This window comes from Diospyros lotus, chromosome 6, assembly GCF_014633365.1.
Source record: "Diospyros lotus cultivar Yz01 chromosome 6, ASM1463336v1, whole genome shotgun sequence".
NCBI classification, from domain to species: domain Eukaryota; kingdom Viridiplantae; phylum Streptophyta; class Magnoliopsida; order Ericales; family Ebenaceae; genus Diospyros; species Diospyros lotus.
The window spans coordinates 44,082,687-44,091,929 of NC_068343.1; the positions used below are offsets into that span (position 1 = coordinate 44,082,687).

The 9,243-nt window shown below is 38.4% G+C and overlaps 1 non-coding gene across 1 annotated transcript; it reads right to left on the bottom strand.

Annotated features, from left to right (window-relative positions):
* Positions 1 to 8,775: 8,775 nt before the first annotated feature.
* Positions 8,776 to 8,882, bottom strand: LOC127805371 (small nucleolar RNA R71). The gene has a single exon (XR_008024107.1). It is a non-coding gene; the product is annotated as a small nucleolar RNA R71 (small nucleolar RNA).
* Positions 8,883 to 9,243: the final 361 nt, after the last annotated feature.

The window sequence follows — 9,243 nt, forward strand, 5'->3', positions numbered from 1 at the left end:
TGAATCTTCTAGTGAGAAACTCCAAAAAAAACAGTTTATATCGATGCATGATCAGGTATAAAATGTATGAGAAGACAAGGAGAACTACTCCGAAGTGCCTTGTGAACACGTCAGCCTCCTCCAACGAGAGTTTTCTTGATGGCGCACGCATAGCGCCTCTCGGGAGGTCCCTAACCATGTCACTTCAGCCCAACTTCATAGAACTCATGCAAGCACCACATCTGTTGTGCCTTAGACTCACGGTCTTCCCCACGAGAGCTTTCTCGATGGCGCACGCATAGCGCCTCTCGGGGGATCTCTGACTTTTTCCCTCGGCCAACAACAAATAGGTATAACAGTATGGCCACATGGAATTTATAAATGCAATAGTTAAAAAGCCAACAACTTATATTTTCAGGAAAATTCAGTTCATAAATGTAACATGATTTCACGTAAGCGAATAACAAGAGTTTACTTATAAGAACTTCACGAAACACATGTCATGCAATAGAAGTATCTCAGAAGAGAAATAAAGATAGGATTTGGAGTATAGGAGTCTCACGGAGTCTCACCTTGTTGGGTTATCTCTTCGACGGTATAATTTTACAGCAAACGGCTTAGGTTTCTGTAGAAAACACACGTTTTGGTAAACCTAACCTTAAATATTTTTATATAGGGTTGAAGGGTATTAAATTATGGGCATAAATGGAAAATTTCATGTAAAAAGGAGCCCTCACGCGCTCTCACGAGCCCCAAGAAGTCTGGCCATGCGCCCCCACGCGCAGCTATTTTCCGGCGCGTGTACCTCACGCGCAGGCACCAGATTCCGAACAGCAACGCCTTGTTTTCGTATTTCGGCCATATCTCCCTTGTTTTAACTCTGATTCGATCCCCATTTGAACCTACGCGACCCTCTCTTCCCCCTATATAGGATTTTGAAAAAAAATTGGACTTACCTCACTTTTTTTCTGACTGATTTTGGTGAACTCCGGCGAAGACTTGCAACTCCGACGAGACTCGTTCTCCGCCGCTTCTCTGTCGCTTTCTTCCCGCCTTCTTGCCAACCTCCTTCTCTCTCTCTAGAGAAAGATCCTCCTCTTAGAGTGCTTCACTCCTCAAATTTGTTTGGAATGGTTTGAGAGCAACTCAAGGTGCCTATTTATAGAATCATTCAACCAATGGTGTTATGCCACTTGTCACAATCTTAGCCATGGACTCCAAAGACTCAAAACCATAATTGAGTGGCTTTTGAAATCCAAAACTAGAATTAATCCAACTTTTGAAATCCAAGCTAAAACCCCAAACTTCTTTCAAATAACACTTTGACCCATATTTCAAGTTTTCAACTTTAACATTTTACCACCTAAGCTCATAATTTCTCTAATTAGAATTATATCCTCAAACATCAAATTTATCGAGATACTTAAAATCCCAAAATTATTAACTCAAAATTACTCAATATATACGATTTTTCGGAAGCCCCTTACCATCATTCGGTATTTTTAGGCTATAACTTAGCTTAACCAAAAACCATTTCTGATTTGATTTCTTTCAGTGCAATAAGTCTCACCTCGAGACGCTCGTTAAAATTATACCTTTGTCCTTAGGTATCTAAGCTCTAGGTCACTCCTTGCGACTGATTCGGTCACTTGTTGCCATTTCAAACATATTTTTCAGTATTTTAAACTCACTTAAAATACGTGACAATTTCATGAAAATATAGGGTGTTATAGGACACATGTGGTGGTTGCAACCCGAATCCAAAAGCCAAACACCAGAATAATTTTTCGAAGATGTAAGAACTAGTGAAAGGTCTAAGCTTTCATCATTAATCTCAGTAACATTTGAGACAACTTTCCCATTGTTAGGTTTGCTTTTAGCTTTTAACTTTGGATAGTCCTTCTTACAGTGGCCTTTCTCCCAACAAAAGGTATACTCATCTTTGTTCAGTCTAGATCTCCCTCTTCTTCCTTTCTTCTGGCATTGCGAATGGCCTCTTACAATCAATGCTTTTGTTGCGTCATGCGTTATTTCTTTCTCATCTTTCTTTCTCAACTCATAGCTATACAAAGAAGCACAAACTTCACTAAGAGACACCTAAACCTTCCCATGAAACATATATAATAGTTTCAAGAAATTCAAATTCTTCAAGAAGGGATCCTAACAGCATCAAAGCCAAATCCTCATCTTTGAACGTTTCATCCAAATTCATCAAATCAGCTACCAACTGATTGAAGGTAGTGATATGATCATTCAATGTGGTTCCAGGGACATATGTAAAGTGGGACAATCTCTTTTTCATGTAGAGCTTATTCTGACCGCTTTTCTTCAAAAACTTTTTCTCCAATGCCTTCCAAAATGTACATGTAGAAGTTTCCTTTGAGAATGAATACTTCTACTCTTTAGGAAGGTATGATCGAATTGTACCGCACGCTAATCGATTGATGGTTTTCCAATCTTTTTCTTCAATATCATCTGATTTCTTCTCCTTAATGGTGATATGTAAACCTTGTTGAAAGAGAGCATTTAGAACCTCGCATTGCCACATGCTGAAATGGCCCTAACCTTCAAAAACCTCCATTGCAATTCTTGTATTTGTCAAATTTCTAGCCCAAGTGGACGAGGAAAAAGCTCCCAATGTGGATGCTTCTAAACTCTTTTCCTTTGCCACTTCTGTCATCTTCTATATTCAATAGTTATCAAAGTGGAGCACCAATAATCCAAGAAAATCTTTTCTGATGTGGAAGATTAGGCATAGTTGCAATCAAAGAGCATACTAAGAAAAATCATGGCAAAAAGGATATTTTCTGATGTGGAAAATCAGACATAGCTGCAACCACAGAGCATACTAAGAAACCTTTGGCTCTGATATCAATTGTTGGAAAAATTGGGCTATTTTCCTTAAATTTAATTTCATCATGAATAGTAACTGTATAGGTGAATAGTGCATGAACAATTGTACCAAAAAATGCACAAAAAAAAAAAAAAAAAAATCCCAAGAAAGATTGGAGGGGTCACAAGCAGTCCCATTTAAAAATCAATCTCCTTAGACAGATTTTTCCTAGACATGCACTTAATAGCACAATATATCACTAACACTACTACAAATATACCCGATAAAAACTATTAAATATAACAATAAATAGAATACCAGAAATTAACGAGGTTAAACCAATTTGGCCTACGTCCTCAAACACCACCAAAATACTTCACTAATTTCAAAAGAGAAGTACAAAGAGAGAGAGAGGAAGAAATATTTGGGATGAATTACAATGGTAGGAGGTGGGCTCCTTAAATAGGGAACGAGCCCCTCTCCCACTCCCAATCCCAATCCCAATCCCACATCGATGGGATTGGAGAATTTGCCACAGTTAACACTCCTTACTCACAACTGAGTTGGGATCGTGACATATTCTCCCACCTAAATCTGCGACGTCCTTGGTGCAATCGAATTTTAAGGCGAGGACGTCGCAGTCGGATCTCAAGACGGGTTCAGGCACGTTGGAACCTTGGGTGGGTCCGGCTATATGGTTAGCACCTAGCCATTGGAGTCTCATGTCGGTTTTGATACCACTATCACGGATCGAGCTCTAACCCAAAAGCTGCAACTAATGGATAGAGGTACCAGATCGCTTGTATGGCCCAATACCTCCCTACTCGCAACCGATGTGGGATCATAACAATATGACATGTTGTGTGTGGATTTTTTTCAATGTTGTTAAGAAGATGGATTAAGGTTGTCTTGCTTCTCAGTTTTTTAAGGTGCAAACACAGAATAATTTGGAAGTGATTCCTTTATTTGCTGGGGAATCAATCCAAGTAAACAGAAACCTGTAATTGATTGAGTGGCTGCATTGTTAGGTGAGCTACTAATTCTTTTGCCAAGTCTCTTTTGGAGGACTTTTCTACTGAATTCATGAAGATTTTGATCATTCAACTAGATTTTGTGTCACATATGAATCCAAAAAATTGAATTAAATTGAATTTAGAGCGCAATTATTACATTTCAATTCAACCCAAACAATAAACGCGCTAAATCATTTAAATCAACAAAACTTGTAATAAACAAGTGATTTCAATTTCATGTATAATATTAAATAAATTAAATCAAAGCATTTCTGATAACTCTAAAAATATCATTTAATTATTCACCATCCATAAAACAATAAATTATCTTAATTCTCTAAAATAAAATTATTACCCGTCTCAAAAGTAACTAAAAATAAATGAAATTCTATCCATAAGTAACTATTGCTATTAGGGATCCAAAGAAATCTCAACTACCTCTGTTTGGTTGATGAGAATATTAAATTTTTTTGCCATTGGGGACTCAATTTATGCAAGAAAACAGAAACCTGTAATTAATTGAGTTGCTCCATTATTGGTAGGCAACTAGTGCTTTAGGTAGGTCTCTGTTGGAGGATTTTCTACTGAATATCCAAAGGATGTACAGATATATTAATCGCGAGGGGCATGTTCGATTCTCACAGCCAATAATTTTTGGGGTCACTCATGGCAAAGGTTGGTAGGTGATAAGTGTTTTTTTATACACTTATTGTGGTCTATAAACTTAGCATTTATACATTCATTGAGCATGATTTCTACTTGATTTTGTTCCATATATGGTTATGTAGATGTGGAGCATGTGTTGAATACACTTGGAGCAAAAAGAGTGATTTTGGTGCATGATGGGAGTGAAATAAAGCTTGGAGGCAAGGTCGGGTATCAATGCAAAAGAAAGCAAAAGATTTTCGAGAGCCAAAAAGTGGAAGATGATAAAGTAAGAGGCTAAAGAAGAAGGCTAGCGGTCTCATAGGGGAATGCATACCGCTATAAGATTTAGTTTCTCGAGCTCACGGGTCTACAGCGGAATGCATACCGCTGTAAGACCGCTTTAGGAATTAGTTTCTGAAGCTCACGGGTCTACAGCGGAATGCATACCGCAGTAGGGTTTAAAGCTTCGTGAAAAGGCCATTTTAAGCCCATTTTAATCCAAATAAAAGAGAGATAGACTCCTTCAAGGTGTATGACTTTGATAACCTAAAGAGGACTATATAAAGACTTATTCTTAAGGGATTTGAGAGTTTTTTGGGGGGCATGGAAGAGAAGCGGACGAAAGATTGAAGACTCTTGGGTTGTATTTTTCTTTTCTTCTTCAATTCTTTGCTATGGATTCCAACTCTTTTCTTTTTATTTTGATTGAGAGCATGCATAGCTAAGTGTTTATAGCTAGGGTGAATGATGAAACCTCGATTTCTAATGATTTGATTTAAAGTTATTTGGTTTACTATTTTCTTATCTATCCGAGTTGATTGTTTGTTATGTTTATAATGTTATTTTGATGCTTGATCACCACTGAAACTTATTTGTGATTTGTATTGCTTTCGAGAGATTCAATACGGATTAGATATGGTAGCAAACAACGTAGGGTCCGATAATAAGTAGAGATACCGTTATGCCCTATGAAATCATTGTGTGATGATCTCCGTGATTGAATGCATGTTTATATGTTCGAAGGTTGACTAGAGATAGTTAATCTCATATATATACATAGAAATGAATGACCATCGAGAGAGGCTTTTGGTTGTAATTGGATTATCGATTTTCAACCTAAGATAAGGAATAGCAACACCTGAGTAATGAATAATTGAATCATAGAAGCTGACGGTGGATTCACTAACCCTAGTGCCTTAACTTTGAGAGTTTTTGAATCAAAGAAATTGTTTTGTTTGCATCTTTCATTAGTAAACTAGTTTTCATTACAGTTGAAGTCTTTGTTAATGTGTGTGTTAGGTTAAGGTTAAATCAATTAGAGTAAACGTCAAAAGTTAGTCCTCGTAGGTACAACACTCTATTTATCACTGTATTACTTGTCACGATCCATCCACTTACGGGATAGAATTAGTCGGACAAGTTTTTGGCACCGTTGCCGGGGACTAACTCTTTTGATTATTGCTTTGATTGATATTAGCTTTAACTGTTAAATTTTGTTTTCATTATTTTTTGGGCTAAGCTATTTCAATTTGTGTGTGTGTGCAGGGATTGAGATAGTGTATGAGCCGTTCAGAACGTTCGGATATTTGTGAGTTTGATCCTAAGATAGAAAGAACGTTCCATCAAAGGCGTCGTGAACAAAGAGCAAGGAGGGAAGAGCAACTGAGTAACATGGGTGACAACGTAAACCAACTTGTTCCGATGGCTCAGCCCGTTGAAGTTAATGAAAGAGACATTCTGATGGGAGATTTCATGATGCCCCCTATAACACCCTATATTTTCGTGAAATTGCCACGTATTATAAGTGAGTTAAAATACCGAAAAATATGTTTGAAATGGCAACAAGTGACCGAATCAGTCGCAAGGAGTGCCCTAGAGCTTAGATACCTAAGGACAAAGGTATAATTTTAACGAGCGTCTCGAGGTGAGACTTATTGCACTGAAAGAAATCAAATTAGAAATGGTTTTCGGTTAAGCTAAGTTATAACCTAAAAATACCGAATAATGGTAAGGGGCTTCCGAAAAATCGTATATATTGAGTAATTTTGAGTTAATAATTCTGGGATTTTAAGTATCTCGATAAATTTGATGTTTGAGGGTATAATTCTAATTAGAGAAATTATCCAAATGAAAGAATGATGAAATTATGAGCTTAGGTGGTGAAATGTTAAAGTTGAAAACTTGAAATATGGGCCAAAGTGTTATTTGAAAGAAGTTTAGGGTTTTAGCTTGGATTTCAAAAGATGGATTAATTCTAGTTTTGGATTTCAAAAGCCACTCAATTATGGCTTTGAGTCTTTGGAGTCCATGGCTAAGATTGTGACAAGTGGCATAACACCATTGGTTGAAGGATTCTATAAATAGGCACCTTGAGTTGCTCTCAAACCATTCCAAACAAATTTGAGGAGTGAAGCACTCTAAGAGGAGGAGCTTACTCTAGAGAGAGAGAAGGAGGTTCGGCAAGAAGGCGGAAAGAAAGCGGCGAAGAAGCGGCATAGAACGAGCCTCGTCAGAGTTGCGGGTCTTCGCCGGAATTCGCCAAAATTAGTCAGAAAAAAAGCCAGGTAAGTCTGATTTTTTTTTGATAATATTGTAGAGGGGGAAGAGAGGGTCGCGTAGGTTCAAACGGGGGTCGAATCGGAGTTAAAACGAGGGAGATATGGCCGAAATACCAAACCGACACGTTGCTGTTCGGAATCTGGTGCCTGCGCGTGAGTTACACGCGCCGGATAATAGCTGTGCGTGGGGGCGCGGGGCCATACTTCTTGGGGCGCGTGAGGGCGCATGAGAGGTCCTTTTGACATGAAATTTTCCAGTTATGCCCCTACTTTAATACCCTCCAACTCTGTGTAAAAATATTTGAGGTTAGATTTACCAAAACACATATTTTTTGCAGAAACCTAGGCCGCTTGCTGTAAATTATATCGTCGAAGAGATAACTCAACAAGGTGAGACTCCGTGAGACTCCTATACTCCAAATCCTATTTTTATTCTCTTATGAGAGACTTCTATTGCATGAGATGTGTTTCTTAAAGTTATTATACGTGAACTCTTATTGTTCTCTTACGTGAAATCATGTTGCATATATAAATTGAATTTTCCTGAAAATATATGCTGTTGGCTTTTTAACTGTTTCATTTATAAAATTCGTGTGGCCATACTGTTGTACCTATCTGTTGTTGGCCGAGGGCAAAAGTCGGATATCCCTCGAGAGGCGCTATGCGTGCGCCATCGAGAAAGCTCTCGTGGGGAAGACCGTGAGCTTAAGGAACAACGGATGTGGTGCTTGCATGAGTGCTTTGAAGTCGGGCCAAAGTGACATGGTTAGGGACCTCCCGAGAGGTGCTATGCGTGCGCCATTGAGAAAGCTCTCGTTGGAGGAGGCTAACGTGTTCACGAGGCACTTCGGAGTAGTTCTCGTTGTTTCCTCATACATTTTATACCTGATCATGCATCGATATAAACTGTTTTTGGAGTTTCTCACTAGAAGATTCATCTTCTAATTGGACTATGTCCCTGGAATATTCAAACGTTCCAGGTTCGACGAGCGGCTCTAAAGGAAAGGAGGTAGCTGAAGAATAAGTTTAATTTGCTGTCTATAGCATGTTTAGAATATTTTCATTTATATGCGAACCTATGTATGTCTTGGATATGTTTAAGACGTTCAGTTATATCTTGCGAGAGATGATGTCCATGTAATTCATTTTGTAAACGTCTTGAACAATTTTATGATAAATAAAGTATTATGGTTGTGAACCATATCAGGTTCGATCTATCTTCCGCATTCACGATTTTAACGCCTGTCTTAGCTATTCGATTATTGGGTTTGTTAAGTTGAGAAGGTGTAAATTTGGATTTTTGGGATATTGTGTGATGTATGACAGCTATTGTTATATGAAAAATTTTTATATTCCTGAAATCCTAAGTTATAACACGCTCAAGAAATTTGGGGTGTTACAGCCCCCTCTGATTGAGAATCGGTCAAGTATAATTTATCCTCCCTACGGGCATGAGAACTTTCAGTTGAGGTCGGATGTGATCAATCTCTTTGCCAACAACATACCATTTTATGGAATGAGCGAGGAAAATCCACACTATCACTTGTCTCGATTTCTAGAATATTGTGGGAATTTCAAGTATTAAGGAATTAATGAAGAGGCACTCAAGATGCGCCTTTTCCCTCACACTCTGAAGGATAGGGCTCGAGAGTGGTTAGACTCATTACCACCGGGTAGTATTACTACATGGACAGATTTGGTACAGAAGTTCACACTCAAATACTTCCCACCGGCCAAGATTACGAAACTTAAGCATGAGATTTCAACTTTTCAGCAAGCTGAGTTTGAAAATTTTCATGAAGCATGGGAGAGGTTTAAGGAGCTATTGAGGAAGTGTCATAGTCATGGTTTTCCACTACCAACTCAAAATCACATTTTCTATGCTGGACTCACTCCTCATAGCTGCTCTGCAATTGATTCTACAGTAGGAGGATCAATCCGAAACAAATCAGCCGAGGAGCTTCATGACCTTTTCGAGATAATGAGTGAGCAATTGGTGATGTGGCCAGATAGAAACTCACATAAAAGAGTAGCAGGAGTGCATGAGGTGGATGTTAACACGTTGATGTTAGCCAAGATTGATGCACTATCAAAGCAGATGGAAGCCTTAAAGTATACTTCGAATGTTAATATGGTGCAAGGATCACTTCCCATATGTTCAACTTGTGGAGCAACTCATCCATCGCCTGAATGTCCGCTGCTCATAAATCCA